Genomic DNA, 23,907 nt, shown 5'->3' with positions numbered 1-23,907 from the left:
ACTAAGTTCTTATAGTGACCTTCCAGAATCTTATCACAAACAAAAGGTGGGGAAATTGGTATATACAGTGCTCAGTTCTCTGCAAGAAGGACAATATATACAGTAGATGCAAACAATATTCTGTGCGTGTTATATAGTCATTGGTTTTATAGCAAGCAAATAGATTAATAGGCTACCAAGTCAGCTGTTCCACCCCTCATTAATTCCGGTTTAAAACAGCTTTGCTTTATATTGTTTTCAGGTCAGTCAGAGATTCATTTTATTCCCCAAAGGCAAACATAATAAAATGAGTGGGTAGATCTTATCATAAAGGCATTAAATAGGATATCCAAATGAAACAGTAGAAATAACAAGGAGGGCAATAAAATCAGCCTAAAGGAGCCTTGGAATCTGTTTATTGCCATCGAGTAACTCGTGAAAAATGTTTTGAGAAACAAAACTTTCTTAGCCTTGCTAAGATACAACTGACCCTTGAGAAGTTAATGTATTACAGTCTAATGTGTAATAATCTCTACACAGTTTATTACAGGTTGTTTTTTTAAAGAATTGCTGGAAGATATCACACTGAACTAAATGCAGTTTCATCCAGTTTGAACATTTCAGAATAAAGTTTAACTCTCCACTGAATAAACAGGAATGTGTATATGTACTGAATGTGCTGAGGGAGGGAGGGAGAGAAAGAGAACTAAGCAATATCAATGTTCAGTTGCAACAATTTGTTTGTTTGTTTATTATTTATTTATTAGAGACCTTCCAGTTTTGAAGATCTTCAAATCCCATAATTAAAAGGGGCTTGCTAGCACGCCTTAACCCCTTTGGCAGTACATATGGAGAATGAAGAGGATTATTTATTTGTTTGTTTCTTTGCTTGTTTAGTGTATGATAATAGAAGAGGATATTTCATAACAACCCACTAACTCTTCCTTCATCCTTCCTTTTCTTCCATCAGGTATGCAATAACATTCAAGGAAGATGGCTCGTAACTTGATTTAAAGCACAGAATTCCAGATTTTGGCATCATAAATATTCATATTCTGACATGGCTTTGGTATTCCAATGAAAGGTTACCAGAAACATAGTTGTCTCGGTGAGAGTGAGCCAAAAATAAATGATTTTCTCCCTATGTGGGGCAATTTCCTATCTAGATAGTCAAAAAGTAAAAAGAAAATTGATCAGCCATGTCTTTCTCGTCTTACCAATTTCTATCTCAGTGAAAAAAGGAACCCTTTGAAAAGATCAAATCATGAATTTAGGAATTAAATAAAATGTTCTTATTGACACTTTTTGTATCTAATATTTAGGTTAACAATACTTTAGAGATAGAAGAATCGGTATGTGGGTTGTATAGTAGTTTGAAGTGCCAAATGGATTTACCTGAATAGAACATCACTGGAATATTTTAAATATGAAGGACGGCAGACACTCCAAGTGGTTTACTTACATGGAAGGATGAAGCACAGTATTACAAGGGTTTGTGGCATTTGCATCTCTTAGCATAACAGGGTAGCTGTCATGTTTACTGTAGTTTGACTCAGCGCAGGAAGCACAGATAACATAAAACAATTTGGAAGGAAGCCAGTAATGTTATAAGAAGGGATAAACAAGCTGGGAGCAGTGACGTCATGCCATATCCTGAGGAAAGCAGAAACAAGGAATCTTCATTCCCAGGCAAATGGTAAATGGATGAAGTTATCTTGCAACACATTGTTAGCAAACATTCCTGAAGAACGCTGCCATCTCTCTCTTTCATTGCAGGCCAATCCGAGAGCTTGAAGCACAAATGTCAACAAGTGAAATCAAACCATACCATGATATTGCTGGCAATCTGGACCCAATTACAGTCACTGAATTTCTCCATGCTTTTCCAAACAGAAAGTTGTTTCTCTTTGTTCTTACCCATCTAACACCATTCTGAGGACATTGTTCTCCACACACGCCCTGAACTGTTTATGAAGACTTCAGTGACCACAAAGCCCACTTCCCATTCAAGAACAAAACAAAGAAACACAGAACATGCTGGACCATTGTCTACCTCAGGTTTTTTGCTTAATAATGGGCAGGGATGAAACATTATTGCATAGAGATCTTGTTGTCTTCCAAGAAGGCAATACATTCTTTGAGGACACATACATTGTGATAAACACAATAGCCTCATTTTAAAGCAAGGCTTTATTTATCAGTGATATTTCTGATAAGAAATGCACAGATGCACTCAGCTTTCTGATTTACATACCATGTCATGTTTCTTAAATTGTGCTGTTACTGAAGGAGAGCATTTTTCTATGATACTTGAGTGTTAATCAGTGTTGTGACTAATTACTTCATGGTAGTGGCAAATGTTTTCTAGGAAGCGGGAGTGGAGGGGAGGAGAGGAACTGTTTTATAGTTCATCCTCATTTGTTCATAATAATGCCATAAACAGATTCTCCAGATGTTGCCTTTGTGCCACAATCTCATCCATAACTGAGGCAACTTAATGTCATATTTAGCTGCTTCAGTTTTAAGCGACTGTGTTTTCTCCTATCATGATACAATTTTGCTTTGGATACGATATTGCAAACTTTATCAATGATGGTACAGTCTCCTTTTGAAAATAGATTTAATTTTTTTTTTTTTGAAGAAGGCTAGACCTGCTTTTAAAAAATCCTGTACACCCAAGGTTCATTTAAACCAAGAAAGAGAGGTATGTCTTGCTTCTAACTTTATTGGGTGTATTGCAGATTTTCCACTATTCTGTCAAGAAGGGTTTCACATGGCTCTAAAGTTTGCCTGTTTTTATTATTTTGGTGGAAGAAGGATGCCAGTTTATCTACTTCTTTGAAGGTCCATGGCTGTCCACAGGTTAGGTGCTTCTGGCAACAGGAAGACATGGACATGCTGCCATTTCTGTCCTCTTGCAGCATTTGTCAATAGGAATAGTGATTGATTGATTATAATAATGATTGATAAATAATTATTTATTCCCTCCCATTTGATTCCACCACTGATTATTACTTTTGCAATCACACAGCTTTCCTAAATAAATAGGAAATGATCGACAGATGATAAATAGATGGATGGATGGATGGATGGATGGATGGATGGATGGATGGATAGATAGATAGACAGACAGACAGACAGACAGACAGACTGCATTCAGCATTTATTAATATGCTACTATGGATAAAAATGAAGAAAGAACAATTGCCCATATCCTCCCCCAGAAGAGAGAAGGAATCGTGTACCTTGGCATATTAAGATTCCTAAACTCTAAAACAAATAGACTGGATTTGTTTTCATCCATCTTATTATACTTTGCAACTTATCAGGAAATAATGAATAGACAATTAGGTCACTAGTTTTCTGAAGAACTAGACAAATTTATTTTTTTAAAAGCAGAAATATAACCTTGGCTTGCACTGCAGAGGAAAACAGCAGGATTGGGCAGGATTGCCCAAAAGTGAAAAAAAACTAACATTATTTACCTGTTTTTGCCTACATATGGTATTTGCACATATCACATAAATCATGAGATGACTGAACACATTATTCTTTAACTGCTGAAGGAACTGTTGACTTTTTGAAATGAAGATATAATCAGGAAACTAGTTTAAACTAGCTAAGCTTCTATAGATTCTGGAATGGATTGTTCTTAAATAAAAATTCAATATAGGACAAAATTATACACGGGGCAACAGCTATATATATTTACTTCAGGCTAAAATGCATAAAATAGAAATATATAGAACTGGCGATTCATAATTGTCCCTCCTTCACATTTTTGTCTTATCCATTATGTTAATTCATGACATATTGCTAGGCCATTAAGCATATTGAAGTACATGCTAGAGCTTTCATGAGCTGACAGATTTAAAGCTGCAGGCAGCATTGGGCTGCAGAAATAAGTTCTCTAATTTTCCATTTCTGCAGCCTAAATGTCTGCACAGTCAAATAAAGCATAATTAAACCTCAAAATAGCCAGCCCCTATATATATATATATATATATATATATATATATATATATATATATATATATATATATATATATATATATATATATATACACACACACATACATACATACATACATACATACATACATACATACATACATACATATATATATATATATATATATATATATATATATATATATATATATATTGCATCACAGAACAATGAGAATCCTAAAACTGAGAACTGGGTACAAAGAGATCTGGCTAGAAATAAGTTATGTACAAGGAATTTTGGATAGTTAAATTTAGTGCAAATCCAAAAACTTAGTCTGGAAAAAAGCTCTACATTCAGAGAACAGAATGTTAAGTCAGAACAGAGTTTTTTAAAAAATAAAAATTTTCCCCATTCATACTGTCAGGTTGCTCTGCTGGAAGACAGATCCAACATAGAACTAACGAGAAATTTCCAGACAGTGAGAATAATTGATCAATAGAATAGTTTGCCTCCTGGAGTTGTGGGTACTCTTATCACTGGAAGTTTTCAAAAATAAGCTGGACAACTATATGAGTGGGATGTATAAGGTCTCTTGCCTTGAGCAGGGGGTTGGGCTAGAAAATTCCAAGGTCCCTTCCACTTCTATGATTCTATGTTATATGTTCTATGAAGTACAGGCCTCTATAGTTTGGAGGGGAGGAATGCATGCAATGTCTGCATGAGTTTTTATGCTCTACTATGAAAGCAGTGATTTCTAGATGATGACCCCAACTTGGGCAGAATTTTTTAAAAGATAGTCCAGCTAACGTCAGTCTGTAGTAGGAACTGCTCAAAGTTACTGTGGATATGCCCTAAGGATCTTCTTTTGAAATAATAAAATTACCGTCAATGGAAGTTTTCGTTTGCTAAGGTAACTATTTTAACATCAATCCAACCGACGTAACTATACATTATAATGTTGGGAGCAGTAGCCATTTCTGTTATAGGAAGAAAAAGCATGATCTCTGGTAAATGAAGCTGAATGTAGCAAGATGATACTGTTTCTTTCATAGGAGAGAGCTTGTCTGTTTTTCCTATATTTTGCAATAACACACATTAGGTCTTCCTGATTTTAAATAGAAAAAGCAAATGCCCCGTGCTTGGAAATACTCCCAAATAATTCATGCTAAAATTACTATTCCGTACTGGATGTTGAATATGCTTCATGTGCTGTTCCCATTTATACCTACGTTTAAATTCATGATGAAGAATAATCCTAATTCTATCTTGAGGGTATCCTTTCTTTGTAAATGGCGTCAAAACCTGCACTTAATGTGAGGCCACCCAAGTGACCAATCTATGTCTCCTTAAGGCTCTATGCACTCTTAAAACTATTAATTATTGACGAAGTTCTTTTCTGATGTCTTTATCCATTTTTCTCGCAGCTGCAAAAATTTCACCATAAAGTATATTTCCTATTTAATTTTCCCTCACTTGGTTCTAGAGGTTGGAAAAGAAAATTTCAAAATAGGCAAATGTCTTTTTTCTTCTGAACGATAGTCAATGATTTATTCTTTATTTCTTATTGGCCAAGTGTGATTGGACACACAAGGAATTTGTCTTTGGTGCATATGCTCTCTGTGTACATAAGGAGAATAAAATACATTAATCAAGAATAAAAAGATACTACAATTAGTGATAGTCAAGGTTACTAATAAGCTATCAAATTGTACTAGGAAACAAATAAAAACAATATAAATTGAAAGATACAAACAACATGCTTATAGTCATAAGAGAGATAGATACTAGGAAGGAAGAGAATAATAATAGTAATACAGACTTAGTAAATTATTGGCAGTGTTGTGGGAATTAGTTGATAAGCAGAATGATGATAGAAAAGGACTTCCTGAAAACATTATTCATCCATGAATAATGTCAAAGAAGGCCATGTTCTGGATATTTCTATTGTCAGCTTTCCCAAGAAGACCAAATAGGAAACACGACCAGATGAACCGATTCTATTTTAAGGAAACATTAACAGAATCTTGCAGATCTGAAAGTACAATTCTTCCACCGTCTGTTTTACAGTTTGAGAAGTCAGGGAGGGTCTCTCTTGAGTCTCTTTCTTCACTCATTATACAATTGTGGGCCATGCCCCCTCTTATCCAACTAGACAGCCTTTCTTCACCATATTTCTCAAGTCTTTTTTCACATACAACAGAGAAAGTATGCTTGGCAAAATCTTTTCAACAGAAGAGACGATTTGAAAAATCTGAATGATCTCTGGACACCTTTCTGGAATTTTACATTTAGTTGCCTTTCTTTTTTAACCTCAATCCTATAAACACTTTCTTGCAAGCAAAGCCCATAAATGTGATGAGAACTAATTGCAGAATTATCAGAGATACAATATCCAGGCTGCCAAAATCCAGGCAACCACCAGATGGCATCAAAGAGATAAGAAGTGCTAAATTTTTGTCATCTCCTGGTTTACCAGTTTTTTGCAATCCACATCTCTCATATTTCTTATACAACAGTTCTGTAATGGTCTTACACTCATTCAAGTGATAACATGATTGCCATTTTAATGAATTATTTAATTTCTTCCTATTAATTGGAAAACAGGTTCTTAATATTAATATTTATAATAAAATAATTTCAAATAGCAACTGCTAAATATTGCTCCTTTTATGTACATTGGAAAAAAGATTGGTTGAATTATCAACTAGATATATGAATCCTAGGTAAATTATCAATATTGTTTTTTGAATTTTACAAATAATCTTCAATTTATGACTGTTTATTTAACAATAGTCCAAAGTTACAATAGGCTCAAAAAAGGTAACTTATGGCCCATCCTTGAAGTTACAACCATTACACCACATTTGCAGTCACATGATCACAATTCAGGTGTTTGGCAACTGGCTCACATTTATAACGGCTGAAGTGTCTTGTGGCCATATGGCTTCTGACAAGCAAAGTCCATTGGCGAAGCTGGACTCACTTAATAATCTCATTATTCACTTAACGGCTGTGGCAAAAATGATTGTAAAATTAGGTCCTGTCATATGATGATTCACTAAATTACCAGCAACTGAAATTCTGGTCCCAATTGTGGTAATAAATCAAGGGCTATCCTGTACTTCAGATCTTGAGTTACATTTTTTTTTCAAAAGTAGCAGATTAAGGAAAAATGTTCATTTCCAGGAAATATCATGTTTCTAACTTCTTCAGACTTTCCCATCTCTTTTTTCTTCCCTCCATGGAAACCAGAATAAGATGTTTGTGTAGCTTTTCATAAACTTTATCATAAAACCACTCAAATGAACATGTTGTCCCTATAATTGCCAGTAAAACAGATTCACAAGAACTGTATAAGTAAGTAATATAGATTCAATAAATCCTGAAGTGACAGGTAATAGGCAAAAGGGCAGGTAAGCAGTTGAGAAATAGGAAGAAAAAATTATCTCTTCAAGTTAAGAGTAAAAGATCAGGCTGAAGAAGACATGGAAATTCCCTCTTCCTCAGCAAGTTTATGAAATCATGGGTTGATGGTGCTCAGTTAGATACCCTCCTCTCGGCTTGATGAAGACTTTAACTAGATGACAAACCAGCTTGGAAGACTTTATCCTAATATGGCTTCTAAATCACTTAGCAAACAAAAGTAATTAGGTTGCAAAAGTCTTGTACAAATATTCCATACCGGCTTTTACATTTGTTCTTTTTGACTTTACAATTGTGCTTGGTCACATGACCATTTTGTAAGTTGCAGCATCTGTTGGTCTGCACTCTGATTTTGATTGTACAGGTAATCCTCAACTTACAACCATTTGTTTAGCGATTCTTTGAAGTTACAGCAGTACTGAAAAACTGTGACTTATGACTGGATTTCATATTTACAACTGTTGCAGCATCCTCATGATTATCAAAATTCGGACTCTTGCCCACTGGCTCTTATCTATGACAGTTGCAGTGTCCCGAGGTCATGTCATCACCTTTTGCAAATTTGTGAGAAGCAAAGTCAATGTGGAAGCCAGATTTCCTTAACAACTGTGTTACTAACTTAACAACTGTGATTCACTTAACAATTGTGGCAAGAAAGGTAAAATGGGGCAAAGTTCACTTAACTACTGTCTTGCTTAGCAGCGGAATTGTTGGGTTCAACTGTGGTTGTTAAGTCGAGGATGGTTGACTTAACAACTGTGGCAAATAAGATCGTAAAATGGGGCAACTGTCTTGCTTAGTAACAGCAATTTTGGGCTTGGTTGTGGTCTAAGTTGAGGACTACCTGTAATGGTTTAGTAAAATTTAACAATGAGAACCAGGCTTAAATTATACTGCTTGAAGAACTCAATGGATGTATGTCATTGTTAACAAATAATACAGTGTTTGCAGAGCTTCTTATAGAACTATTATTGCACTATAAATTGAAGGGCTTCTTTTTCATTTTGACTATGACATATTTCTGTTATGTTCCAAGTGTCCTCAAAATTGCATTTAAATTATAGGTATTTTCTCCAAGTAATATTAGAAATATACAGTCAAATTGCCTTTTTGGAATCAAGAATTGGTGAAACAAAAACCTTGCCCATTGAAAACTAATATATCAGTGGAAAGTGGCTTTTGATATGAAGGGACATTGAGATCCTCCAACAATTTTTACAAATGTTCTCAAAAGGTCATAGCTGGTGAAGTATGTCTTTTATTGAAGGAATTGGAATTTGGACCTTATTAAATTTAATCTCTCCTATAAATGCAGCTGCATTTCAGTACATAATAAAACAATGCAAAGAAAAGAACCTAATTGTATTGAATTGAATTGAATGGGTTTATTTATAGGCCGCCCTTTTCCCTGAGGGGACTCAGGGCGGCTAACAACTCATAGGAAGGGGGATACAAACAATAACATATAACATTACATATAATTAAAAAGTAAACAACATTCATCCAACATTCGGGTGGGGGCAGATCAATCTCTACCCCCAGGCCTGGCAGGATAGCCAGTTCTTGAGGGCTGCGCGGAAGGTCTGAAGGGTGGTGAGGGTACGGATTATTCTAATTATTCTTCAAGAGCAGCTTCTAGAGTTATAATACAGATTCAGTTTATTTCAACAAATAAATGAGAACTGAATTACTCCTGGGCCCAACAGAAAGTTTGGGGGACATTGATTTGTTTTTTTTTAAAGCCCTGACAACTCTTTTAAGAATAGGCGCTATCCTTTCAGCACCACAACAGCACATCACATCACAGATTAAGATAAACAGAATGCAGATTCATGCATAATTATATAGATCTCAGGCTCTATGTAGAACTTGGTAAAATGGGTTTTTCATCTTTTGAAAAGAAGAGTATGTAAAATGCTGCACAGTGAATCTCAAAAATTTGGGCAATGTTAATTTTTAAATAAACTTCTGCAGATGTACCTTGATAAGCAGCAGCAACAATAACAAGGCTATAATCATACACTTGACATGAAGAAAACTGCCTTTCTACAGGGTTTTGTACATGCATGAAGGGCAATAAAGCACCAAAATCTGTCTTTTTTTCTATATGATTTAATATTCAAACTGACTTTACCAATCAGTCAGAAGTAGACCAGTAAGACTGAAAAGCTTTAAGCTCCTTCAAATTAAGTTCAACCACCACTTTTGTGAGGATTTTTTTTCTTTTTGTCAACCACAAAGAAGTTTTTTTCTCATTGCCCTGTTTCAAGATATATATTTTAAATTTTTGCTATAGCTAGCCTTTATATATAGTATATCCTAGTGGTGTGCAATATGAGAACTAAATTGTTCATTTTTTGTCATCATGCAAGGTCAGCAAAGTACTGTGGGGGAGCTTAGCAATGAAAGTACAAAGTACAATAAATGGAAATGGAGAACACATTCTCTAATTCCTCTATTACATTCGATATTTGTGTCACATAAAAAGCCGACACTGCTATTTACTGAATAAATTTCCCTGTAAGGGATAGTCTAGTATATTACAACTCACATGAGTCAGACAGAGCAACAATCTCTTGGCCATTTAAGGAATATCTTAAATACCAAATTTATGCCCTCACCTCACCTCATCCCACCCCCGTTTGGTGATTCTTCAACCAAATCTGGTTTTAGTCTGTGGAGTTAGACCGTCATCACATACCGGTATTTCCAAACCAAGCACAGAGAGATGACATAGGACAATTTGATCCAGTCATAGGAAGAGAAAATTGAGGTGAATTAACAGTTAAATCCCAAGCTACCATAAAAGGGACTGACCAAAGCTGAGGGAAGTGAAAACACCAGCAATGTTGATGTCTACCTGTCTGCCCAATCATATCCGTGGATTGCAAGATGTAAAAAGAAATATTTTTCCATGGCCACTATTAAAAAACAAAATTAACATTGTATCAGGCAAGCTTCTCTGAAAGGGAATTCCGAAGATAAGGATTCTGACTAGCTCCCAAGGTTGATTGGAAAGATCAGGCAAGGAAACTGAGGCAATCAGTATTCTGGGCCAGTTAAGATAGATACAAAATTCTTTCAGGATCCCATTTGCCAAGTTGTTTATATATTAAGGGCAGATTCAGAGAAGAGTAGCAACTGTTCTAGCTGCTTCAAACTCAGCAAGATTTCCCTCCTGTGATCGATTCCATATTCTGCAGTAGGCGAAGTTTCCAGTGTTCAAAAGCACTCCCCTATGCATTGTTCAACATCCAAATAAGTTTTATCTATCGATGGAGAGATTCTAATGGTGTATCTACCACAGGTAGTAAAAGATGCTTTAGCCTGTCAAGGTGGTTAATGTTTCCACAGATAATGCTCCAGGCAATCTGCTACATCTCAATCCATAAATAGCCTCTGTAGCTTTCAGATACAGTCTACACTCTACTACTATTAATTATTCTCACTACTATGTTACCGTCAGGCCCAGAATCTGTCCAAATATAGGGATTTCTTATATGATCAAATAAAATGCAGCTGATAAAAACAGTGGGAGTAGTTAAGGAGTTATTGGCCAATATGAAGCATCACTAGATCAAAAGTATATGCTCTGCTAGTATGACTTGGTCTTCAGCTATAATTTTTAGGGTGATGCACACAGAACGGGACAATGTAGTACTGACCAACACATGGCAGTTAGATACTGTAGATCTAATCTATGTTTCATATATATTCACAGGTGTAGGTATGCTGGTCTTGTTGTATTCGGGTCTTTTCCCATGTAAGATTGAGATTGTCTTGGCCAAGACAATCAATCTTACATGGGAAAAGACCCAAATACAACAAGACCAGTGTGTGTGTGTGTGTGTGTTTGTGTGTGTGTGTGTGTGTGTGTAACCATGTTTAGTTATTTAAATGGCGTGAGGTGTCTTCCCATTTTGCACGTATGTGTGCGTGAGGGATATATTTTTCATGGTGCACATTTTTTTTTGTAGGAAAAGGGTTGTTATAATTATAGGACAGCTTTTCTTTAGCTGGACAAAACAATCTGTTTTGTTCAGATTATTGTGATGCTCCATGAAATCCCGAGTATCACAATCAAGGTTGCTTCTGCTAAATTAACTTGTCTGTATGCTTTCCAGGCAGGCTTGTTTAAAGCACGGAACACTTCTGAACTGCATTAGACATCCATAAACTGCATTAGAGGTCCATAAAGTTTGGCATTCTGTATTATATCATACATTAAATAGATCTTTCAGGCTGAAGATTTTGCCAGGTTATGGTCTTCCATATAAGGGAACATCCAAAGGGCAGTCATCTCATCTTATAGTCATCTTATCAAATTAGTTTCAAAAAATAATACATGACTACCATTAAATTTAAAATGAAATATAGGGGACTTCCTTCAATGTTTTAGAGTTATAAACTCAGTTTCTGAAACAAAGCATTTATGTCCATTTTCTCAGTGTTGCTCAATGTGAGGAAGACATTTCGAGCCTGGCCTTTTATGGCTTAATAACTGGTGAGATCATCTGACAAGCCGTTTGTTAGATAAGGCTGCACCTGCTTGTCAAATCATCAGCATTCAAAGAGCTAAATATACCCAGGCAAAGAAGCTAATGGGGAGTCCCATTTCTGGGGGTCTTGATTAGCTCATTGTTCACATCAGTCTTTCCCAATCTTGGCAACCTTCTGATTCTAATTCCAGAAGATCTAGTTTGACACATTGCAAATCTTTCTAAGTTAAGGTCTTACCAATACATCCCTAACAGATGGGGTTCTTCTTGTCAAAATCTCATTTTTGTGGATAGCATGAGCCAAAACAGACTACTCTTTAGAAGGCCAGATCCTGAAGAGGAAACTTGAATACTTGGCCACCTAATGAGAAGGAAGGCCTCACTGGAGAAGAGCCTAATGCTGGGAAAGATTGAGGGCAAAAGAAGAAGGGGATGACGGAGAATGAGGTGGCTGTACAGAGTCACCGAAGCAGCAGGCATGAGCTTAAATGGATGCCAAAGGATGGTAGAGGACAGGAACGCCTGTTGCCCATGGAGTTGCAATGGGTTGGAAATGACTTTGCAACTAACAACAACAACAACAACAATAAACAGGAGGATATGTATGAAAGGTTTGCAAAAGACATCTAATGGATATAAAATACATATTATTTCAAAAGTCACCATATTAGCCTGTTCCAATGGAAATCTGCATCTGCTTACATAGTTGAGGATTCAAATAAATGAATAGGTGGCGGTGTTAATTTTCCAAAGTTTGAAGCTGTGTTTTGCAATAATGCTAGTAAAATCCATTTACAAATATAGTTACTATTCACTGTTCTGGGACAAAAAGTTATTTAAAAGGAATAATTAGGAAAGAGACAAAGAGACACTACCTTGTTTTCCTATTATTTAACCAAATTATTTCTCTTTGGGTAGAATGCATTGAAGTGAGGACTTGAGTTATTCCTGCTTCTTTCAAGAAAAAAACAACAACCCCAAAGTCGATTCTCTGCCTGGTGTTGTGAAATCAACAGATTCAATTCTAGTGTAACTGAAGCATCTGGATAACCAGTGGTGGGGAGAGTGTTTTGTACTAGAATAGCTCTCTCCAATCTGGCGCCATCCAGATGTCTTGGACTCGGCGCTCAGAATTCCCAGCCACTTTGGCTGCTGTGGCTGAGAATCTGGACAAAATAATCCAATGCAGCTGCAGGGCAAAAGGTTGAGGAAGGCTAGGCTAGACACAACCTTGGCCTCCGCCAGCAAGTTGGTCCCCACAACCCCGATGTGACTGCTACTATGCTTGCCTTAAAAGCAGCTAGGCCCTGCAGGGAGCATAAGAACAATATGAGCTCAGTTTGCATCCCCGTATAGAAACTGCAATCTGACACAGGCCTCCTCTAACCATGTGGCTGGGTGAAGTCCTAGGATCTTTAGGCAATTAAGTGGTTGGCACTATTCCAAGCTGATGGGGTACCTCTCTTATTGTTCTTCTAAACTGAACTTCCTGTGTTGTTGTTGGTTTTTTACTACAAAGTTTGGCGTTCTTTGACTGTAAAAGGTAAAGGTTCCCCTCGTACATATGTGCTAATTGTTCCCAACACTTGGGGGCAGTGCTCATCTCCATTTCAAAGCTGAAGAGCCAGTGCTGTCCGAAGTCATCTCCGTGGTCATGTAGCTGGCATGATTCAACGCCAAAGGTGCACAGAATGCTGTTACCTTCCCACCAAAGGTGGTTCCTATTTTTCTACTTGCATTTTTATGTGCTTTCGAACTACTAGGTTGGCAGAAACTGGGACAAGTAACAGGACTCACTCTGTTACGCAGCACTGGGGATTCGAACTGCCGACATTCTGATCGACAAGCTCAGAGTTTTAGCCACTGAGCCACCGCGTCTCTTTGACTCTAAACAGTGCTAAACCCATAGTCATTTTATCTGTAGTCCACCTTTATAGTGGCAAGATACTTCCCCTATTGAAAATGATAAATTTTAGTAGCTATCGAAGCAATCACATGTCCCATCTGGAGAGAGCATGACCCACTCAAGATAGACCCGAGGTGGCGCAGTGGTTAGGATGCTGTACTGCAGGCCACTTCAGTTGACTGTTATCTGCAGTTCAGCGGTTCTAATCTCACCAGCTCAAAGTTGACTCAGCCTTCCATCCTTCTGAGGTGGGTGAAATGAGGACCCAGACTGTGGGGGCAATATGCTGACTCTGTAATGAGCTCTACATGGGGCAGCCCTTGAAGAGCATTCGGAGTCCAGAATGCAGCCGTGCAAGCGATTGTGGGTGCACCTCGGTACACCCACGTTATACCTATCCTCTGCAAGCTGCACTGGTCTCTGGATACGCTTCAAGGTGCTAGTCGTCACTTATAAAGCCCTTCATGGTATTGGACCTGGGTACTTGAGAGACCGCCTGCTGCCAATTACCTCCCAAAGACCCATTAGATCACACGGTTGGCCTCCTCCGGGTTCCGTCTACCAGCCAATGCCATCTGGCTACGACCCGGGGGAGGGCCTTCTCTGTGGCAGCTCCGGCCCTCTGGAACGAACTCCCCACAGAGATTCGGACCCTCACCTCTCTCCAGGCCTTCCGAAAAGCCGTTAAAACCTGGCTGTGTCGGCGGGCCTGGGGTTGATGAGTTCCCTTCTCCTCTCGATTTGTGTGTCTGTTGGTTATTTTTAAATGCTTGTATTTGTAGTTTTTGTGTTTCCCTCCCCCCCCCTTGGGTTTGTGAGCCACCCTGAGTCCCGCTGGGAATACGGCGGCATATAAATAAAACGAAACCTAAACCTAAACCTGTAAACGGCTTAGAGAGGGCTGAAAGCCCTATGAAGCGGTATATAAGTCTAACTGCTATTGTTATAGATGCTGCGAAGTGAACTAAGCCAAGATTTTCTGGAGGTTTTTTCTCTTGAAGTACCACCTAGGGTTTCCTGGATGATTTAATTATGTAGATGTAGTCCTCGACTTACAACCATTCATTTAGTCATTGTTCAAAGTTACAAAAAAGGTGACTTAAGACTATTTTTCACACTCATAGTGGTTGCAGCATCCCCATGGTCATGTGATCAAAATTCAGATGATTGGCAACTGGCATGTATTTTTGCCTGTTGCAGGGTCCCATGTGATCCCCTTTTTGCAAACTTCTGTAAGTAAAGTCAATGGGGAAGCCAGATTTACTTAACAGCTGTGTTACTAGTTTGACAACTACAGTGATTCCCTTAACAACTGGGGCAGGAAAGATCGTAAAATGGGGCAAAACTCACTTAACAGTTGTCTTGCTTAGCAATGGAAATATTAGGTTCAATTGTGGTCATAAATCAAGGACTACTTGTATATGAAGCTTACCTTAGGACCTATGTAAGAAATTCTTTGTTTTTTCTATATTTTTAAAGTATCAGGATTCAATACTATTATTTCTAACCAAAAATGATTGGCTGGGACATGGGGTTACAAAGAGGATAACATGAGATTTGGAGGTTACAGGAGATCGATTCCTGATTTAACTGTTGCCTTAAACCAGGTCACTGATAGGAAAAAAGACAATATTGAAATTTAAAGAAAGAAGTAGCAAGATCAAGCATTTGTATGGGTTACCCCAATACATTCTATATATCTACCTATCTCAAGACCTAACAGGGACACCTAACATCAAAAACGTCATCAAAAAAGCACAACAAAGAACGTTCTTTCTCCACCAACTCTGGAAGCTCAAACTGCCCAAGAAGCTGCTGATACAGTTCTACAGAAGAATTTTTGAGTCTGTCATCTGCACCTCTATAACTGTCTGGTTTGGTTCTGCAACACGACAAGACAGACACAGACTTCAGAGGATAATCAGAACTGCAGAATAAACAATTACTACCGATCTGTCTTCCATTGAGGACTTGCATACTGCAGGAGTCAAAAAGAGGGCTGTAAAAATATCTACAGACCCCTCACATCCTGGACATAAATTGTTTCAACTCCTACCCTCAAAATGACACTATAGAGCACTGCCCACCAGAATAACTAGACACAATAACATTTTGTCCCAAACCTCATCACTCTGCTTAACAAATAATTCCCTTCAACACTATCAAACTATTTACTAAGTCTGCATTACTATTACTATTAATCTTCTCATCAATCAACCATCTCCTCCCACTTATGATTGTAACTTTGTTGCTTGTATCCTTACGATTTCTACTGATTGTTTCCTAGTATGATTTGATTGCTGATTTGTACCCTATGACTACAGTATCATTAAGTGTTGTACCTTATGATTCTTGATGAATGTATCTTGTCCTTTTACGTACACTGAGAGCATATGCACCAAAGACAAATTCCTTGTGTGTCTAATCACACTTGGCCAATAAAGAATTCTATACACCCCTGCTCATAAATTCTTACAGTTTCAGTTTCAATGGTGTTGGTGATACTTCATCACCTCGTGACTGACCGTAAGAGACCATAAGTTAAGCATTTACTCTGTACCTTTCTTTATCCAACAGTCTGCCTACTTTCTGTCTAAGTAAGGGATGGCTACTCTGAGGTCACTCCATTCTGCTTTTTTTCTTAGACACATGAGCATGGAGCATAGCTTTCCTTTACCCTTCTGATAGGATGCGGTTGGCTAAGTTGTAAGCTTTGCCTATTCATAGAATGTATTTCCTCTAAGTGAACCTCCCTTCTGTTCCTGTTATAAAACCTGTTTTACTCAGCCTTGCTGAGATTGAATTCCTGCTCTCACAAATGCTCATGAGAATGCACCAAATGCTTCTGCCTCAGGCACGAAGAAAGCTGTGACCAGAAATCTGAGTAGAGAAAGAAAAAAGACTTAAAGGGGAGAGAAAAGCACTGAAAGCACTGAAAATAATCCCTTCTCCATCATGCTTTGCTTCAGACTAGCTCCCCAAAGGAATGGACATCTGGAGCTGCCCTATTTTGCAAAAATCATGTCTACCACCTGTCTCTGAGTATTATTGGATCTTTTTAATTACCACAAAAATGAGCCGTAGCCTACAAAAATCTTCTCTCCTTGCCTCCCCATGCTGTGGCCCACCAGCGGCCAGGGGAGCTGGCAGCAGATTCGGACAGAGAGGAGCTTGGGGAGAAAGATGGCCAGTCCTGGAGTCTGGGAAAAGCTCTGATGAGGGCTCTGTGTCAGAGGCAGAGATGGGGCCAGGGCCATCTGACAGTTATCAGCTGCCTTCAGAGTCAGATATCAGCAGACAAATAGCTAGAGCTTGTTCCCAGTGTGTTCAGGTGCAAAATTGCCAGACGAAGAGAACAGCTAAAGAACAGGGGTTGACTTGGGAGTAAGGCCACAGATTGATGTTGAATGACCCCTCCCAGATGAAATAAAAGAGAAGCAAAAGGGGAGTGGAGCTTGCAGGAGACAATTAGTTCACTTAATTGGTTTGTGACTCTCCGAGACTCCTTGCCAAGTTTTGCAAATATTGGCCTGGCAGCTCTCTATGCCAGATAAGGTCTGTGACAGTAAATCACAGAAAGACTTTGCTGGATGTGAATGAGCAAAATTCACAGTAAATTAATAAAAGGGGTTTTTGTCGGGATAAGGAGTTTACTTTATGCTCTTGGGAAGCCTAGGTCAGAACACCCCAGTAGTATTTAGGACAGGACAAACAAGAGCGAATAATAATGAAGTCTTACCCTTATTTGAAGAAGCAATGGCTTTTCAAACTTTCCATAACTATGGTAGCCACGAGTTTAAGTGGGAAAATCTGACTCTTTTATTATACTTTGTCTCATTCTGATATGCACAGCAATTTAAGAATAAAAGCCATTTCGAAATAGAAAGCTGCTTAGAAATCTGTCTAGGAAGCCTGTCTAGAAATCCTTCCCTCTTAATATCCCTAATTCATTTGTTTTCAAATGGTCTCCTGAAAAAAGCCTTCCTTGGAAATTTCTCAGAAATTTCAATCAGAAGGACCAGCAAGGGCAAGGAAATGTCCATTGACCATGACCAGCTGCGTCCCATCTGTCAGGGTGGAAAAAGGTGGGGGCAGATGTTATTCTGATGCACAAAAGCCAAGTGCTGCATGGTGCACAAGGGATTACATCATCATCTACCGCAAATGATGATGTAACTGGCAGCATGCCATGCCTAGCTCCTCCTCCACTGAAGTTGACCAGTTCAGCAATGTGCAACATGAGGAACATGGTCTGTGGGTTCTGGCAATGAGGAGGCCAACAAAGAAGGCTACAAGAACTGAGCATGCACAGTGAAAGAAAACCAAGACAATTAAATAATATTCAGATGTTTTGAGACAGACTAGTTGGAATTCCTAGATAAGCAAATAACTGCAGAAAGACTTCTATGGAAAGTAGGAATTCAAAAAAGTCAAGATAGGGTAGAATGTCTATGGAGATGCTTGGTCATCCAGGTCATGGTTGCCCCAAAGGTGCTTTTTCAAAAGGCAACTGGATTTTCTTCGTTTTTCCTTGAAGATGTTTCACTTCTCATTCAAGAAACTTCTTCAGCTTGACCCTTCTTTGGGTCAAGATAGGTGGGTTCTGCCAAACTTTTTCTGAAAATTCTCAGACGAATTCTCAGATGTTATTGCTCTAGTGAACTTTGCCTGGGGAAGGGTCATTATTCTGAACATGTTATGAAGGAGATCCCTGAAAATATATTTTAATGCAATAATGAGAAACAATAATGGGCTTTCTAGTTGTTGCTGAACTATGACCCCCAACAGGCCCAACCAGGATGAAAAACTGCTGAAAGCTTTACATCAGCCTACGAGGTATATACTTAAAAAGTGAAAAATGTTGTTCTCAATCATTATTTGCCATTTGTGCTTGCAAAGTCACCCTATGACTTAGTCATATCATTGAATAGAACCTGTGGGTCGGCCTCTCTAAATGAAAGTAGAACATATGGTACTTATATACTTCAAAGAATTACTCAAATAAAAATACTACTACAGAAAGCATGTAGCAATATCATGTGAGAGCAAAGATACAACCCAATGACACTATACACAAAGACACCATTCATATAATAGGTGAAAAATCATCTAGCAATTCTTATCTATTGTAATTCCATATTAATTCTATTGTATTTCTAACCATTATTGCTATCAGTAGAGTTTTCCTTTTGAGTTCTTAATCATCATTGACCTTTACCCTGACCTTTTTGTGAATATCTATCTTCTGGGAACATTTCTCCTCAGATTTCAATCCTCCAAATAAGCATAATGCTGAGGAGAATGTCTTTCCTGAAGGGGCTGTATTTATTGTTCAACCCACAGCAACCCCCCCAGAAAAGAATGACAGAGTTCACGAGCAATGGAACATTTTTCGTCCTCAAAAAAATACCTATAGTATAGAGGAACACATATGGAAAATGTTAGGGTGCCATTAACATCCCTCCCTCCTTCTCTCAAAACTCCTGTTTTAGGATCAAATCAAATTCAATATGATTGCTTCTCTTTCATTAGATTAGATTTCCTGTGCACTCCTGATTATGAATCTTTTAAAACCCATGTGGATTTCATATTCCAATAGTTCTCAAATGAGGTAGTCTGAGAATATTGATTTCTAGGGAGGGGGGAACACATTCTTTCCAATCAATCTTGAGTTTTTCAGGGCTACTCTCTTTCTTCCCCGCACACTTTGAACCTATAACTGCTTTTGTACATAGGGCCCAATTGGCTAAAAAACACAGAGACTAAGAAAGCTAAATAATTCACAACTTCAGGTTTTACTGTCAGACAGCTGTGATTTCTCCCTCTGTATTTCTTTTTGGCTAAGCCATTTATCTTCTTCTTACTCCTGGGATAATGTTAACACTGTATTGATCCCCTAGTTGTGTCTGTTTTTGATACAGAATATCAGCAGAAAAAAAACCCACTGATCTCCCATCCAATTCATAAATGTAATAGTTTCAACAATGTGGAATACAGAGCTACTTACTGTGTTTTTCCTTCACTCCTTCATGCCTGCAATCACGAAAGTGACCATAAAGGAAGCGGAGACTGAGTTAAGAATAAACCAATTCAAAAGCCACAACATGAATCCCAGTTAAACATTTACCCCAATTTGGAGCAGCATTCTCGTTCCAGGAATCTGCTTAGTTCGTTGCTGGCATCTCAAGAATCAGGTGACAAGCAGTCCATTCGCTTGCTGCTATGCCCACCCCGTCAAAAGGTGTGCTGAAACTTGCATAGAAGTCACGGGAGACATTCAGGCTAGGATTGCAACAACAGCAAGGAGGAGGAAGATTTTTAGAAACCCATTCTGAATACAAATATTTGCAGTCAAGGATGGTTTGGTATTACCTATTGAATGGTTGCTAAGAAACAAAGACATTTATTTAGGAAAAAAAGAACCTCAAACCCTATCTTTTTTGTCAGTCTTCTGTTCCTTTATTTACCCTAAGTTTGAGTGGAAATTTCCAGAGCAATAAGGGGCTATTAAGGAGAATTGGGCCTTGAATAAAAAGGTCAAAACATATGTGCTAGTCATTCCCAACTCTAGGGGGTGGTGGTCATCTCCGTTTCAAAGCCGAAGAGCCAGCGCTGTCCGAAAATATTTCCATGGTCATGTGGCTGGCATGACTAAAGACGGAAGGCACACGCAATGCTGTTACCTTCCCACTAAAGGTGGCTCCTATTTTTCTACTTCCATTTTTACATGCTTTCTAACTGCTAGGTTAGCAGAAGCTGGGGCAAGTAATGGGGGCTCACTCTGTTATGCGGCGCTAGGGATTCGAATTGCTGAACTGCCGACCTTTCTGATCGACAAGCTCAGCATCTGAGCCACCGCATCCAGAGCAATAAGGGGCTATTAAGGAGACTTGTGCCTTGAATGGGACTGCCTATATATCAGGGGAAATGGTTAGTAATAAGAGGGGTTTCTAAGCACCATACAATGTCTTTCAATCATCTGGTACTTTTGAAATGTTCATTATAATGTATACTCCAGCTACAGGTAGTCCTCGACTTGCAACAGTTCATTTAGTGATCATTTGAAGTGGTATTTACAGTGGTATTGAAAAGTGACTTACAACTGCTTTTTATATTTACGGCCATTGCAGCATCCCCATGGTCAAGTAAGCAAAATTCAGGCGCTTGGAACTGGCCTGTACACTGTCCCAGGATCACATTTTCTGACCTTCTGATAAGCAAAGTCAATGGGGAAGTCAGATTCACTTAACAACCGTGTTACTAACTGAACAACTGCAATGATTCACTTTTGATTCTGCCAAGAAAAGTCATAAAATGGGGTAAAAATCACTTAACACTTGTCTTGCTTAGCAACTGAAGTTTTCAGCTCAATTGTAGTCTACCTGTAATACTGAAATGTTCATTATAATGTATACTCCAGCTAGTTCTCTACATAAATACAATTTAAGTAGAATGCAGAACTCTTTTGAACACACCAGCTAAAAATCTTCCATGCTAGCAAGGGAGTGGTGCAAGCAACACCACCTTTCACTTAATTTTCTATCAGCAGCAGATGAAGACATCACTAGATTTCATAAGAAGGACCAGTGTGAAATTAGGTGAGGTTGCAAATAGGTTTGCTTGGCCTTTGCCCTTCCTGTTTTATAGAAATGGTCCGAAGACGACTGAACATGTATGGAACTTATGAACAACAAAGTATTATTCCTTTACAAATAAAAGGTTGTGATGAGGAAAGAAATTATCATTGGCCATTGAGTTCATTTGTCTGTTCAGTGTCTCCAAAGAACTTGTGGAGTCAGGGATGTCCATGGGAGTTGGTTAAAAAAGAAAAAAAACAAAGATATCAGCTGAGATGGAACAATCAAGGTGACACACAAAAATGATTGTATCGTTGTACTTACCATTTGATTTTTTTAAACCAAACCCTACAGATACCCCACTACCAGTGGTGGGATTCAATTTTTTTTTTACTACCGGTTCTGTGGCCATGGCTTTGTGGGTGTGACGTGGCTTTGTGGTCATGGCAGGGGAAGGATACTGCAAAGTCGCCATTCCCTCCCCACCCCACCAATCTGCTTTCCAGCTCCGTTCTCCTGTTCAAGGCAACAAAAGAAGGTTAGCTGGGAGGCAGGGGGGAGGGGGTGTCAGCCTATTTTCCGGTTCTCCAAACTACTCAAAATTTCCACTACCGGTTCTCCAGAACCTGTTAGAACTGGCTGACTACCACCTCTGCCCACTATTATTGGCTCTGAATGATATTTTCCAACAGTGAGCTATGAAAGAGAGGAATGGGTGATGACCTGCATCCTCTCTGCCCATCCCCCCCCCAAAAGCCTGAGCTGAACCATTAAGAAATGCTTTTTGGGGGGTGGGAGATGAACTCTAATCCTTTCCATTTTAGTCAACAAAATGAATAGATGCAGGGAACTTTTCTATTCTTTGAATTCTTGCTTATTATTTTGTCTAGGTTTGCCCTTCATTACTATCATGTTACTTTTCAAGCTGAGAGATTTCCATCCCGTCTACACCTTTTGCTTTCTCTAGGGCACTTCTGGGGGCGGGGGGTGGTGATGGTGGTTTGAACATCCTTGCCACTGATGAAAATTCTGCGGAGCTTAGAAAGTTGCCTTTGTGCAGGTTGAAACTTGAGAGCATTTGGATCCCTCCGGGCAACAGAACTAGAGGCCAATTCTAGGGAAAAATCTATTCCTGTTTGTCCCTTAACAAAGACATATTATATTCTAGTCAAAGTCTACAACCACTCAGATGTTTTGCTCTCTGTTGCAGCCGCTGTTTTGCCACTTAATCTGAAACTTTGGGTTAACTTTCCAACATATGGAAGTTTATTCCCACCTCTCTGACATCCCCTCCCCACCCCATTATACTTCCTGGTTTATATATATTTAGACCAGACGGGGCTCAACGCGAGTGCATGTCTGTTTAATATTTGGGACTCTTGAGGAATGCACTGGCCGTCATTGCTGGCCCTGCTGGAATGTGTGGCTGTGTCTCATGTGGGCAGCCTGAGTCAATACTTTCAACATTAAAACAAGTCATAATTAAAATATGCATGCTCTATAAAGGTTTTAATTACCAGAAGGTGCCGGGTGCCTCTCCCTGGCAACATTGCGCCTGTAGGAAAGACGAGGCTGCACCACTACAAAGGCAACGCCGGACGCAAGATATAAAAAGAAAAGACTATTGTAATGGAGCAAGGAAAATGGGAGGAAAAAATATCTCACAGATGAACGTCTTCGTTTTGCAAGCCGGGGCTTCCTGTATGCGCATACAACTTGCTGCTTGGAAATTAAAACAGTTGCTTTGGGGTCTAGCTGCCAATCTGAGTTACTAAATCTTCACTTGAAGATCCCCCCCCCCCGCATCTTCTGGCTCTATTGTCTTTCCTGCTATGGTTACGAATGAGTCAGGTCTCTGTCTTCCCCTTGAAAGCCTTCTTTAGGGCAAGCTGCTTAAGCTTAGGAAACAGATCAGAAGGAAGCTTGAAGTCCCTTGCTCCTATCCTCAGATGGGAGAGTTCCTCAATGAGCTTTCCTTGAAATTAGTGTTTCTCTGAGTAATAGCTATATGGACCGCTTTGACAATTGAGAGATATTGCCCTAAAAACAAAGAATCTTAATCTTTCCCTCCCATGCCATTTTCTAAGAACACATCTACCCCTCATGTTCTCTTAACCTGCTGCTGTGGCCTAGAGGTGAGGCTATCGCCTCACAATCAGGAGGGTGTGAGTTCGATCCTAGGTGGAGGCAGATGTAGGATGTCCTGGTTGGGGTGGGCGGTCGGGCGGGCAGGGGGGGTTGAACTAGATGACCTGCAAGGTACCTTCCAACTCTGTTAATCTATTAATGCTTTGTGATGAACAAGACCCATCCTAGTCGAACTGAAATTTCAGTGAATACATGAGGGAGATCATAGTTCTGAGTCTGGTATGAATATTCAGGGTTTTTTTTTCTTTTCTGTTCTGTCCTTGTTCACTCAGGCTGGTCCCAATTTCTGGGGATCCTTATTGGGGGTATTTCCAGAGCTTTTGATCTGCAGAGCATTGTTTGGCATAACACTGTTCACAAAAGCTTTTGATGTGTTTTCTGAAAAGTGTGATGGCATAACCTGGATGGATTTAAGCATTTACT

General features: G+C 38.9%; 1 protein-coding gene across 1 annotated transcript in view; it reads right to left on the bottom strand.

Annotated features, from left to right (window-relative positions):
- The window catches only part of KCNJ16 (potassium inwardly rectifying channel subfamily J member 16), a 43,498-nt gene extending 23,675 nt beyond the window's left edge, over nt 1-19,823 (bottom strand). Inside the window, exon 1 of the mRNA XM_032208659.1 lies at nt 19,767-19,823. The gene's annotated coding sequence lies outside the window, so the exon portion shown is untranslated. The remainder of the gene's footprint in view (nt 1-19,766) is intronic.
- Nucleotides 19,824-23,907: the final 4,084 nt, after the last annotated feature.

The sequence above is a fragment of the Thamnophis elegans genome, chromosome 2 (assembly GCF_009769535.1).
Source record: "Thamnophis elegans isolate rThaEle1 chromosome 2, rThaEle1.pri, whole genome shotgun sequence".
Lineage (NCBI taxonomy): Eukaryota > Metazoa > Chordata > Lepidosauria > Squamata > Colubridae > Thamnophis > Thamnophis elegans.
Note: the sequence above shows the minus strand (reverse complement) of the source record. Positions and strands in the feature narration are given on the sequence as shown.